The 14191-nt window shown below is 42.7% G+C and overlaps 1 protein-coding gene across 4 annotated transcripts in view; it reads right to left on the bottom strand.

The window, feature by feature from the left end:
• Positions 1 to 14191, bottom strand: part of HAL (histidine ammonia-lyase) — a 66626-nt gene that overhangs the window by 49870 nt on the left and 2565 nt on the right. The gene's annotated exons all lie outside the window — the stretch shown is intronic.

Raw genomic sequence — 14191 nt, 5'->3', positions numbered from 1 at the left:
CAAAGCACGATTCGTTGATCGTAGCACGTTTGTGTATGAAAAAATAAATAAAATAGGAGAAGAATTTTACAAACTGTCTGAAAAAGAAGCCATACTCAGAGCATGCTGAATTTTCATAAAACTGTCATTGACCCTTTGTTACAAAGCTAATGTTAACCCCTTAAAGACGCTGCCTGTTTTTACCTTAAAGGGGTAATCCGGCACTTAGACATCTTATCCCCTATCCAAAGTGAGGGTGGGCGAGCACTCCTCTGTCTCATAGGACAGGAGAGAACACAGAGGAGTCCTATCAGACAGGAGAGAGCACAGAGGAGTACTATCAGACAGGAGAGAGCACAGAGGAGTGCTATCGGATAGGAAAGAGCACAGAGGAGTGCTATCAGACAGGAGAGAGCACAGAGGAGTGCTATCAGACAGGAGAGAGCACAGAGGAGTGCTATCAGACAGGAGAGAGCACAGAGGAGTGCTATCGGACAGGAGAGAGCACAGAGGAGTGCTATCGGACAGGAGAGTGCACAGAAGGTGCTAGCCCACCCTCACTTACTGGACTTTGCCCATGCCTGTGCTTCAGCTTGTACAAAGCCATGATTTCTATAAAAAGGAAATAAAATATTATTTAGTATATTAGAAATGGTTATTGTCAAGATGTGCAACATATAAAAAAAGTTTTTTAATCTGATAGTGCCCATTTAAGGGGTATTCCAGCCTGTAAAAACATATTTCCTATCTAAAGGCTAAGACAAAAGGACTCAAAAAATGATCCTTTGTTTAAATAAAGTTTTACATTATCTCCATTTTTAAATAATTATGATATCTTGCAGTTTTTATTTTAGCCACTTGGGCTAAAGGTAAGCTGAGAATTTTTGCTCTGTACAGATCATTTCCCATTAATGCATTTCTTCTCAGAGCATATAGGGAGCACAGTGAAATGCGTTTTCACCATTTACAGCAGAGATCAGCATTCACCCTCCCTGTAGAATGACCTCTGAAAAGTTCACAGAGAATGCTCATTAACGTCTTTAATTCATTTGAATGGGCAGCGTCAGTCTATAGGTGTCTATGTTCATGGGTCTGTAAAGTATCTCTCTAAATGCTGTTGCAAACCGCTCAGGCAAGATGAAAGCCCCTGTATAATATTGTACAAAAAGGAAATTAAAAAAAATTACAATAAGAAAATAGAAACAAATTAGGAAAAAAAAATGAATGAAAAAGAAATGAAAGTGAAAGTAATGTGATCTTTACTGTGGCAACCACTAGGAAGGCCGGACTGGGAGTTGTAGATTTGCAACATCTGGAGGGTCACAGTTTGGTGACCACTGTTACAGTGGTGCCCAAACAGTAGCCCTCCAGATGTTGCCAAACTACAACTCTCAGCATGCCTAGACCACCCAGGCATGCTGGGAGTTGTAGTTCTGTAACATCTGTCCCTTCAGATTTTGCAATTTTCATGACATTTTTGAAAATTGCTGCTCTACTTTGAAGCCCTCTAATTTTTTCAAAAAGTTAAAATATGTCCATTTTATGATGCCAACATAAAGTGGATATATTGTATTTGTGAAGAAAAAATTAATTTATTTGGAATATCCATTTTCCTTACAAGTAGAGAGCTTCAAAGTTAGAAAATGCAAAATTTTCAAAATTTTCATGAAATTTGGGGATTTTTCACCAAGAAAGGATGCAAGTAATGCCGAAAATTTACCACCAAAATAAAGTAGAATATGTCACGAAAAAAAAACAATCTCAGAATCAGAATATTTGGTAAAAGCGTTATAGAGTTATTAACGCTTAAAGTGACGGTGGTCAGAATTGCGAAAAAGGGCTCAGTCCTTAACCCCTTCAGGACGGAGCCCATTTTGGCCTTAAGGACCGGAGCGTTTTTTGCACATCTGACCACTGTCACTTTAAACATTAATAACTCTGGAATGCTTTTAGTTATCATTCTGATTCCGAGATTGTTTTTTCATGACATATTCTACTTTAACATAGTGGTAAATTTTTGTCGATACTTGCATCCTTTCTTGGTGAAAAATCCGTAAATTTGATGAAAAATTTGAAAATTTTGCATTTTTCTAACTTTGAAGCTCTCTGCTTGTAAGAAAAATGGATATTACGAATACATTTTTTTTTGGTTCACATATACAATATGTCTACTTTATGTTTGCATCATAAAATTGACGTGTTTTTACTTTTGGAAGACACCAGAGGGCTTCAACGGTCAGCAGCAATTTTCCGATTTTTCACAAAATTTTCAAACTCAGTATTTTTCAGGGACCAGTTCAGGTTTGAAGTGGATTTGAAGGGTCTTCATATTAGAAATACCCCATAAATGACCCCATTATAAAAACTACACCCCCCAAAGTATTCAAAATGACATTCAGTCAGCGTTTTAACCCTTTAGGTGTTTCACACGAATAGCAGCAAAGTGAAGGAGAAAATTCACAATCTTCATTTTTTACACTCACATGTTCTTGTAGACCCAATTTTTGAATTTTTACAAGGGGTAAAAGGACAAAATTTTTACTTGTATTTGTAGCCCAATTTCTCTCGAGTAAGCACATACCTCATATGTCTATGTAAAGTGTTCGGCGGGCGCAGTAGAGGGCTCAGAAGGGAAGGAGCGACAAGGGGATTTTGGAGTACGTTTTTCTGAAATGGTTTTTGGGGGGCATGTTACCTTTAGGAAGCCCTTATGGTGCCAGAACAGCAAAAAAAAAACCACATGGCATACCATTTTGGAAACTAGACCCCTCGGGGAATGTAACATGGGATAAAGTGAACCTTAATACCCCACAGGTGTTTCACGACTTTTGCAAATGTAAAAAAAAAAAAAAATTTTACCTAAAATGCTTGTTTTCCCAAAAAAATTTTATTTTTAAAAAGGGTAATAGCAGAAAATACCCCTAAAAATTTGAAGCCCAATTTCTCCCGATTCAGAAAACACCCCATATGGGGGTGAAAAGTGCTCTGCTGGCGCACTACAGGTCTCAGAAGAGAAGGAGTCACATTTGGCTTTTTGAACGCAAATTTTGCTCTGGGGGCATGCCGCATTTAGGAAGCCCCTATGGTGCCAGGATAGCAAAAAAAAAAACCACATGGCATACCATTTTGGAAACTAGACCCCTCGGGGAACGTAGCAAGGGGTTAAGTGAACCTTTATACCCCACAGGTGTTTCATGACTTTTGCATATGTAAAAAAATTTTTTTTTTTTTTACCTAAAATGCTTGTTTTCCCAAAAATTTTACATTTTTAAAAAGGGTAAAAGCAGAAAATACCCCCCAAAATTTGTAACACAAATTCTCCCGAGTACGGCGATACCCCATATGTGACCCTAAACTGTTGCCTTGAAATACGACAGGGCTCCAAAGTGAGAGCGCCATGCGCATTTGAGGCCTAAATTAGGGATTGCATAGGGGTGGACATAGGGGTATTCTACGCCAGTGATTCCCAAACAGGGTGCCTCCAGCTGTTGCAAAACTCCCAGCATGCCTGGACAGTCAACGGCTGTCCGACAATACTGGGAGCTGTTTTGCAACAGCTGGAGGCTCCGTTCTGGAAACAGTGGCGTACCAGACGTTTTTCATTTTTATTGGGGAGGGGGGCTGTGTAGGGGTATGTGTATATGTAGTGTTTTTTACTTTTTATTTTATTTTTTGTGTTAGTGTAGTGTAGTGTTTTTAGGGTACAGTCGCACGGGCGGGGGTTCACAGTAGTTTCTCGCTGGCAATTTGAGCTGCAGCAGAAAGTTTGCGGCTGCTCAAATTTGCAGTCAGATACTTACTGTAATCCTCCGCCCATGTGAGTGTACCCTGTACGTTCACTTTGGGGGGGGGGGGGGGGGGGGGGGACGGACATCCAGCTGTTGCATAACTACAACTCCCAGCATGCCCGTTGGCTGTCGGTGACTGCTGAGAGTTGCAGTTTTGCAACAACTGTAGGCACACTGGTTATGTATCACTGAGTTTGTGACCTAACTCAGTGTTTCACAACCAGTGTGCCTCCAGCTGTTGCAAAACTACAACTCCCAGCATGTACGGTGCATGGTGTACGGTGACTGCTGAGAGTTGTAGTTTGCAACAGCGGGAGGCACACCGGTCGTGAAACACTGAGTTAGGTAAAAAAAAACTCTGAGTTTCACAACCAGTGTGCCTTCAGCTGTTGCAAAACTACAACTCTCAGCAGTCACCGACAGCCAACGGGCATGCTGGGAGTTGTAGTTATGCAACCAGCAGATGCACCACTACAACTCCCAGCATGCACTTTAGCTGTTTGTGCAAGCTGGGAGTTGTAGTTAGACAACAGCTGAAGGTACACTTTTCCATAGAAAGAATGTGCCTCCAGCTGTTGCAAAACCATAAGTCCCAGCATGCCCATAAGGGAATGCTGGGAGTTGTGGTGGTCTGCCTCCTGCTGTTGCATAACTACAGCTACAAGCATGCCCTTTTTGCATGCTGGGAGCTGTTGCTAAGCAACAGCAGGAGGCTGTCACTCACCTCCAACGATCCAGACGCTGCAGGTCAGTCCCGCCGCCGCAGCTGCTCCTGGGGCCCCGATCCCAACAGGGGCGCCGGGGATCGGGGTCCCCAGCACCGGGGGTCGTCTTCCCGCACCCGCTCACGTCCTCCAGAAGAGGGGCGGAGCGGGTGCGGGAGTGACACCCGCAGCAGGCGCCCTGATTGGTCGGCCGGTAATCCGGCCGACGAATCAGGGCGATCGTGAGGTGGCACCAGTGCCACCTCACCCCTGCAGGCTCTGGCTGTTCGGGGCCGTCAGAGACGGCCCCGAACAGCCAGTAATTCCGGGTCACCGGGTCACCGGAGACCCGATTGACCCGGAATCGCCGGAGATCGCTGGACTGAATTGTCCGGCGATCGCCGACATGGGGGGGCGTAATGACCCCCCTGGGCGATATGCCGGGATGCCTGCTGAACGATTTCAGCAGGCATCCGGCTCCGGTCCCCAACCGGCTAGCGGTGGGGGCCGGAATTCCCACGGGCGTATGGATACGCCCTCGGTCCTTAAGGACTCGGGATTCAGGGCGTATCCATACGCCCTATGTCCTGAAGAGGTTAAAGGGGTACTCCAGTGAAAACCTTTTTTCTTTTAAATCAACTGGTGGCAGAAAGTTTAACATATTTGTAAATTACTTCTATTAAAAAATCTTAATCCTTCCAGTACTTATTAGCTGCTGAATGCTACAGAGGAAATTCCTTTCTTTTTGGAACACTGATGACATCACGAGCACAGTGCTCTCTGCTGACATCTCAGTCCATTTTAGCAACCATGCATAGCAGATCTATGCTAAGGGCAGCATGGTGGCTCAGTGGTTAGTACTGCTGCCTTGCAGTGCTGGGGACTTGGGTTCAAATCCCGCTAAGGACAACAATAAATAAAGCATTATTATTATTATTATTATAATAACGTCAGCAGAGAGAACTGTGCTCGTGATGTCATCAGAGAGCATTCCAAAAAGAAAAGAATTTCCTCTGTAGTATTCAGCAGCTAATAAGTACAGGAAGGATTAAGATTTTTTAATAGAAGTAATTTACAAATATGTTTAACTTTCTGTCACCAGTTGATTTAAAAGAAAAAAGGTTTTCACCGGAGTACCCCTTTAACCCCTTAACGATGCAGGATGTATATTTACGTCCTGCGCCGGCTCCCGCATCATATCGCGTCGGTCCTGGCGCTCATCAACGGCCGGGACCCGCGGCTAATACCACACATCGCCGATCGCGGCGATGTGCGGTATTAACCCTTTAGAAGCGGCGGTCAAAGCTGACCGCCGCTTCTAAAGTGAAAGTGAAAGTGACCCGGCTGCTCAGTCGGGCTGTTCGGGACCGCGCGGTGAAATCGCGGCGTCCCGAACAGCTGACCGGACACCGGGAGGGCCCTTACCTGCCTCCTCGGTGTCCGATTGGCGAATGACTGCTCCGTGCCTGAGATCCAGGCAGGAGCAGTCAAGCGCCGATAACACTGATCACAGGCGTGTTAATACTCGCCTGTGATCAGGATGAGAGATCAGTGTGTTCAGTGTTATAGGTCCCTATGGGACCTATAACACTGCAAAAAAAAAAAAAAGTTAAAAAAAAAGTGTTAATAAAGGTCATTTAACCCCTTCCCTAATAAAAGTTTGAATCACCCCCCTTTTCCCATAGAAAAATAAAACAGTGTAAAAAAAATAAACATATGTGGTATCGCCGCGTGCGTAAATGTCCGAACTATAAAAATATATCATTAATTAAACCGCACGGTCAATGGCGTACGCGCAAAAAAATTCCAAAGTCCAAAAAAGCGTATTTTGGTCACTTTTTATACCATTAAAAAGTGATCAAAAAGTCCAATCAAAACAAAAATCATACCAATAAAAACTTCAGATCACGGCGCAAAAAATGAGTCCTCATACCGCCCTGTACATGGAAAAATAAAAAAAGTTATAGGGGTCAGAAGATGACATTTTTAAACATATAACATTTTCCTGCATGTAGTTATGATTTTTTCCAGAAGTGCGACAAAATCAAACCTATATAAGTAGGGTATCATTTTAACCGTATGGACCTACAGAATAATGATAAGGTGTAATTTTTACCGAAATATGCACTGCGTAGAAACGGAAGCCCCCAAAAGTTACAAAATGGCGTTTTTTCTTCGATTTTGACGCACAATGATTTTTTTTTTTCCATTTCGCCGTGCATTTTTGGGTAAAATGACTAATGTCACCGCAAAGTAGAATTGGCGATGCAAAAAATAAACCATAATATGGATTTTTAGGTGGAAAATTGAAAGGGTTATGATTTTTAAAAGGTAAGGAGGAAAAAACGAAAGTGCAAAAACGGAAAAACCCTGAGTCCTTAAGGGGTTAAGGGGTTAAACAACAGACTGCTTATGTTGCAAAATCATACTGGTGATCCTACCACCTATATAAGATCTGTACTCCAAAACAATTTTACAGTGTCACAGAGCCAGGGCTCCACAGGGAGGATTTACTAAGACATCGGTCTTATGTAAAAATGTGTCAGTGTCAGCTGTGCTGGATTTATGGAGAATCACATGCCCCTCAATAAATTTGGTGTATATGAGGCTGCCCATGCAACAGCCTTAGAAATCGATGCCAGCTTGGATCTAATGTAGATCTGAACTACAATGTACACCTGCATGGAAAATTTCCGCGAGTACATTCCACCAAAAGCGGAGCGCTGGCCAAACATGCCAGCGCTAGGTCCACTCAGAAATGTGCCATTTCATGGATGGTAATGCATTTCCGTGTGGACTCTCCAGAAAGAATAGACATATCTTCTTTCTGTGGACTCCGGAATCAGGATTTCTGCGGCAGAAACATGCAGACTTCATTGTGTGAACATAACCTAAGCAGCCATAACCTGCGGTAAATTTCATGCAAGGAGAGACCATGCCCCTTTATGCCAAGCCCACTTGGCAAGCTTGGTGTAAAACTGTTTTTTATTTTTTATTTTTTTTATACCTGAAACCAGGTGTAGTAGTTGATACCTGTGATATCAGCCAGCCTGAGTGCACTCCTGTTTTGGGCCTCTGTCAAAAACAACACACTGCATTATTTTGTCCAGTAGAATATTGCACGATGTGTTGGAAAACAAGGTTTGTGTCTAGTAACAGATCCACCGGTCACGGTATTTTCATTGATCTGCTCTAATGATGGAGCAGAACAACAGAAAACTCAATACAGGTGTTAGAACCAGCTTAGGTTTCCTTGTCTGGTGGATTCATACATAAACAGCTGTATTTAATACAGTCGTCCCTCAAGTTACAATATTAATTGGTTCCAGGGCGACCATTGTATCTTGAAACCATTGTATGTTGAGACCAGAACTCTATGGAAACCTGGTAATTGGTTCTAAAGGCACCAAAATGTCATCAAAAATAGGAAAAAATGAGAATTAAAGAAAAATAAGTAGATAAATAATATAGATAAAGCAAATCCTTCCATATAAAAGTAGGAAAGATCTGCTGGGAGCTGTAAATCCCTGTCCATGTCAGTGTTTCCCAAGCAGGGAGCCTCCAGCTGTTGCAAAACTACAACTCCCAGCATGCCCGGACAGCCAAAGGCTGTCCGGGCATGCTGGGAGTTGTAGTTTTGCAACAGCTGGGGGCACCCTGCTTGGGAATCACTGGTCTATGAAGAGGACAGGAGCTTCTTCGGGGTCCTGTACAGTACACGCAATGTCCTAAAAAAGTAACATGGAGCCGCCCTCACCTGGTGTCCAAAGGACAGATAAAGAGTACAGAACATGTAATACCTCCCTGTACTGTAGGGGGCACTACTAGACATCAGTCAGTGCATACGCTTCAGTAATACAGGGGTTTTACCAGTGAATGCCCATTCTGATTGGCCAGATCTTCCAGCCATTGACAGGTATCACAGATCTGGACTGTCCGTAGCATTGTATGTTGAGTCTGGTTTCAACTTACGATGGTCCAGAAAAGACCATTGTATGTTGAAACTATTGTATGTTGAGGCCATTGTAAGTTGAGGGATCACTGTATTGAGTCCCAATACACTGAACACCCTATTGTAGCACATTACACAAATGGGTCATAATATGCCAATATTTAATATATTTGGAGCTATAATACAACTTCTACGGAAGTGCAGGAGTCATCGATTGTACTTCCATATACCTTCAAAGTCATGTAGAGACTCCACACAAATCCAAAAACGTGTATTTTGATCACATACGTAAAGAAGTTTTCTTCCCTGCAAGTGTCGCTTCTGGGAAAGACTATTTCTGTACATACAGTGCCAGACTGAAGGGAGGGTCTACATAGGTCGCTGATCATTTCTGCAGCAAATCGACAAAGCAGATCCACACCATATAGTGCAGATTTTAGTGCCAACATACATGCATTGAAATCTGCAACATTATATTACTGCTGCTGATTTTTTTTTCCATTGAAATCAATGTAGTAATATCCTATCTGTTCCCTGCTACTGTATCCCACTGCACAAGTCTGCAGCAATTTTGTCCTGTGTGAAATCACATGAATTGTAGAAGCCGCCATGTAAGCAAATCTTGGGGGGGGGGGGGGGGGGGGAATATAGCAAAACCTGTGTAGAGGAAAAATAGTTGCGATGCCCAGAGCAGCCAATCAGATCGCTTCTTTTATTTTTCCTAGTCCTTTTTAAAAAAAATGAAAGACGTAATCTGATTGGTTGCTATGGGCAACAACCATTTTTCATCTACACAGGATTGGATACATTTCACTCAAAGTATGAAAAAATTTTGGGGTAAAAATTCCCCTGCAGTGCAAATTTTTATATCCACAGCATGTAAATTCATGTTGCCGACTTTTCAGATTGAGTGTACGTTCACGTGGCCGGGTTACCTGAGGAATTTCAGCAGCTTCCTGCGGACAATTCGCAGTGGATTTTACTACCATTGACTTAGTGGGTCAGCAGAAAATACGCAGTAGAGGCAGATTTTTAGATTTTCCTTCGTACCCATTGAAGTCAACGGTAGCAAAATCCTCTGTGGATTTTCTACAGCAAATACACTGCAGAAATTCCACAGGTAACCCGCCCATGTGAACGCACCCTTAGGGTGCGTTCACATGTGCGTATTTTTGCTGCAGATTTGCTGCCCATTGACTTAATGGGTAGTTAAATCTGCTGAAGGAAATCTGCAGCAGAAAATATGCTTGTGTGAACGCAACCTTAGGGTACGTTCACACGCGCGTATTTTACGCTGCAGATCCACTGGTGAAGGCCCGTTCTATGCTGGGTTTACATGTGCCTGCTGGAAGCAGCAATACGCCGCTACCAGCAGGCACACTGCGATATGCAAGACGCAGTATACGCTCACATCGCGGGAGCTCTCTGCCTAGCAGGCACACGTAAAGCCAGCATAGAGTGGGGCCTTCACCAGCGGATCCGCAGCGAAAATCCACACGTGCGAACGTACCCTTAGTGTGGATTTTTCCTGTGACCTCAATATAGAAGTCGGAAGAATTCAGAGAAGATACTAAACTAGTACATGGATTGCAGGAGAAAATTTACCAGGAAAGGTTAAAGGACCTTCACATGTATAGCTGGGAAGACGTTGGGGTGGATTTATACTGCAGATTTAGTTTACAATTGTTTCAGACGTTTTCCAGTTTTTAGCGGTTCTGAAAGCTCTTCAAACTCTTTGCACAAGACTCTTCCATATACAACAGTTGTTTAGCAAGAACTCTCCTGTGAAGAAGCATCTGTGCTGATAGCTGAGCTCTGACATCATTTTGCTACTTCAACAATAAACCCAAACCAGGTGTTCTTACCTAGCAGACAGATTAACCCCTTAGTGCACAAGTTTCAGGCCTTAAAGGGTAACTAACAGTTTGACAAACTTCTGGCATGCCAAAGCAGCACAACATGGCAAATTTGATTCGTCACAAACTTCTCGGCTCGGCAGTTGATGACTTATCCTGCATAAATGAGTTCAGCTTTCAGGTGCTCCCGTGGGCTGGAAAAGGTGGATACAGTCCTAGGAAAGAGTCTCCTAGGACTGTATCCACCTTTTCCAGCCCACGGGAGCACCTGAAAGCTGAACTAATTTATGCAGGATAAGTCATCAACTGCCGAGCCGAAAAGTTCGTGACGAATCAAATTTACTGTAAGTTCGCTCATCTCTAATGGCAATCTTTGGTTGCAAAACATGTTGCACATCCAAAGCCTTAGAGCAGGCATAGGCAACCTTCGGCACGGCAGATGTTTTGGACTACATTCCCATGATGCTCTTACAGCCATAATACTGCAAAAGCATCATGGGAAATGTAGTCCGAAACATCTGCAGTGCTGAAAGTTGCCTAGGGTCTATTCACACGGCAGAATTTCTGCCCATCTGCCCCAATTCCGCTTCTGCTTGTGAGGATTTTGTGCAGAATTGGTGTGAAATCCAAGCGGAAATTGCAGAAGTGTGAATGGGAGGGTGGCATCCCATAGAAGTCTATTGGGCTTTCATTTGAGGCGGAATTCCGCAAACGGAAATTCTGCCGTGTGAATAGACCCTTATGTTGACACAATGGAATTTCCATGCGAATTCCCATTGATTTCAATAAGATTCTGCTGCAGTGTGCACAAGGCAGGATTCCTGATTCTTTCTGCGGATTCTGAACGGAAATGCATTGCCGTTTATGAGACGGTGCATTTCCAAGCGGTCCTAGTACATGTTCTGTCGATGCTTTGCTGTCAGTGGAATGTCCGCATAGAAATTTTCCGTGCAGACATTCCACTGTCTGAACATAGCCTTAGTAGTTAAAGAGTTTTTTCTTTTAAATCAGCTGGTGCCAGAAAGTTAAACAGATTTGTAAATTACTTCTATTTAAACATCTTAACCCTTCCAGTACTTATCAGCTGCAGAGAAAGTTATTTTCTGTCTGACCACAGTGCTCTCTGCTAACACCTCTGTTCATATCAGTCTGTTGATTAGTCAAATGTATGGAATGTCCGCACCTGTTTGTTTTAGACATTCTGCACATTTTACACCTGTGTGAACATAGCCCAAGGGTGACAGACTGTGGTATATGACAGCTCCCCAGATTAAAGGGGTACTCCGCTGTAAACATCTTATCCCCTATCCGAAAGATATGGGATAAGATGTTAGATTGCAGAGGCCCCATGCAATCTAACATCTTATTCCCTATCCTTTGGATAGGATGTTTACAGTGGAGTACCCCTTTAACCCCTTCAGGACGCAGCCCATTTTGGCCTTAAGGACCGGAGCGTTTTTTGCACATCTGACCACTGTCACTTTAAACATTAATAACTCTGGAATGCTTTTAGTTATCATTCTGATTCCGAAATTGTTTTTTCGTGACATATTCTACTTTAACATAGTGGTAAATTTTAGTCGATACTTGCATCCTTTCTTGGTGAAAAATCCGTAAATTTGATGAAAAATTTGAAAATTTTGCATTTTTCTAACTTTGAAGCTTTCTGCTCGTATGGAAAATGGATATTACGAATACATTTTTTTGGGTTCACATATACAATATGTCTACTTTATGTTTGCATCATAAAATTGATGAGTTTTTACTTTTGCAAGACACCAGAGGGCTTCAAAGTTCAGCAGCAATTTTCTGATTTTTCACAAAATTTTCAAACTCTGTATTTTTCAGGGACCAGTTCAGGTTTGAAGTGGATTTGAAGGGTCTTCATATTAGAAATACCCCATAAATGACCCCATTATTAAAACATACACCCCCCCCCCAAAGTATTCAAAATGACATTCAGTCAGCATTTTAACCCTTTAGGTGTTTCACACGAATAGCAGCAAAGTGAAGGAGAAAATTCGCAATCTTCATTTTTTACACTCGCATGTTCTTGTAGACCCAATTTTTGAATTTTTACAAGGGGTAAAAGGACAAAATTTTTACTTGTATTTGTAGCCCAATTTCTCTCGAGTAAGCACATACCTCATATGTCTATGTAAAGTGTTCGGCGGGCGCAGTAGAGGGCTCAGAATGGAAGGAGCGACAAGGGGATTTTGGAGAGTACGTTTTTCTGAAATGGTTTTTGGGGGGCATGTTGCATTTAGGAAGCCCTTATGGTGCCAGAACAGCAAAAAAAAAACACCTAGCATACCATTTTGGAAACTAGACCCCTTGGGGAACGTAACAAGGAATAAAGTGAGCCTTAATACCCCACAGGTGTTTCATGACTTTTGCAAATGTAAAAAAAAAATAATAATTTTTACCTAAAATGCTTGATTTCCCAAAAATTTAAAATTTTTAAAAAGGGTAATAGCAGAAAATACCCCTAAAAATTTGAAGCCCAATTTCTCCCGATTCAGAAAACACCCCATATGGGGGTGAAAAGTGCTCTGCTGGCGTACTACAGGTCTCGGAAGAGAAGGAGTCACATTTGGCTTTTTGAAAGCAAATTTTGCTCTGGGGGCATGCCGCATTTAGGAAGCCCCTATGGTGCCAGGACAGCAAAAAAAAAACCACATGGCATACCATTTTGGAAACTAGACCCCTCGGGGAACGTAACAAGGGGTTAAGTGAACCTTTATACCCCACAGGTGTTTCACGACTTTTGCAAATGTAAAAAAAAAATTATAATTTTTACCTAAAATGCTTCTTTTCCCCAAAATTTTACATTTTTAAAAAGGGTAATAGCAGAAAATACCCCTAAAAATTTGAAGCCCAATTTCTCCCGATTCAGAAAACACCCCATATGGGGGTGAAAAGTGCTCTGCTGGCGCACTACAGGTCTCGGAAGAGAAAGAGTCACATTTGGCTTTTTGAAAGCAAATTTTGCTCTGGGGGCATGCCGCATTTAGGAAGCCCCTTTGGTGCCAGGACAGCAAAAAAAAAACCACTTGGCATACCATTTTGGAAACTAGACCCCTCGGGGAACGTAACAAGGGGTTAAGTGAACCTTTATACCCCACAGGTGTTTCACGACTTTTGCATATGTAAAAAAAAAAAAAAAAATTTTACCTAAAATGCTTCGTTTCCCAAAAATTTAAAATTTTTAAAAAGGGTAAAAGCAGAAAATACCCCCCCCCCCCCAAATTTGTTAGGCAATTCAATTTCTTCCGAGTACGGCGATACCCCATATGTGACCCTAAACTGTTGCCTTGAAATACGACAGGGCTCCAAAGTGAGAGCGCCATGCGCATTTGAGGCCTAAATTAGGGATTGCATAGGGGTGGACTTAGGGGAATTCTACGCCAGTGATTCCAAAACAGGGGGCCTCCAGCTGTTGTAAAACTCCCAGCATGCCTAAACAGTCAACGGCTGTCCGACAATACTGGGAGTAGTTGTTTAGCAACAGCATGAGGCTCCGTTCTGGAAACAGTGGCGTACCAGATGTTTTTCATTTTTATTGGGGAGGGGGGGTTGTATAGGGGTATGTGTATACGTAGTGTTTTTAACTTTTTATTTTATTTTGTGTTAGTGTAGTGTAGTGTTTTTAGGATACAGTCACACGGGTCCACAGTAGTTTCTTGCTGGCAGTTTGAGCTGCGGCAGAAAATTTGCGGCAGCTCAAACTTGCAGCCAGATACTTACTGTAATCCTCCGCCCATGTGAGTGTACCCTGTACATTCACATTGGGGGGGGGGGGGGGACATCCAGCTGTTGCAAAACTACAACTCCCAGCATGCGCTGACAGACTGTACATGCTGAGAGTTTTAGTTTTGCAACAGCTGTAGGCACACTGGTTATGTATCACAG

The sequence above is a fragment of the Hyla sarda genome, chromosome 4 (assembly GCF_029499605.1).
Source record: "Hyla sarda isolate aHylSar1 chromosome 4, aHylSar1.hap1, whole genome shotgun sequence".
Lineage (NCBI taxonomy): Eukaryota > Metazoa > Chordata > Amphibia > Anura > Hylidae > Hyla > Hyla sarda.
This window is presented reverse-complemented; position numbering and strand designations above follow the sequence as displayed.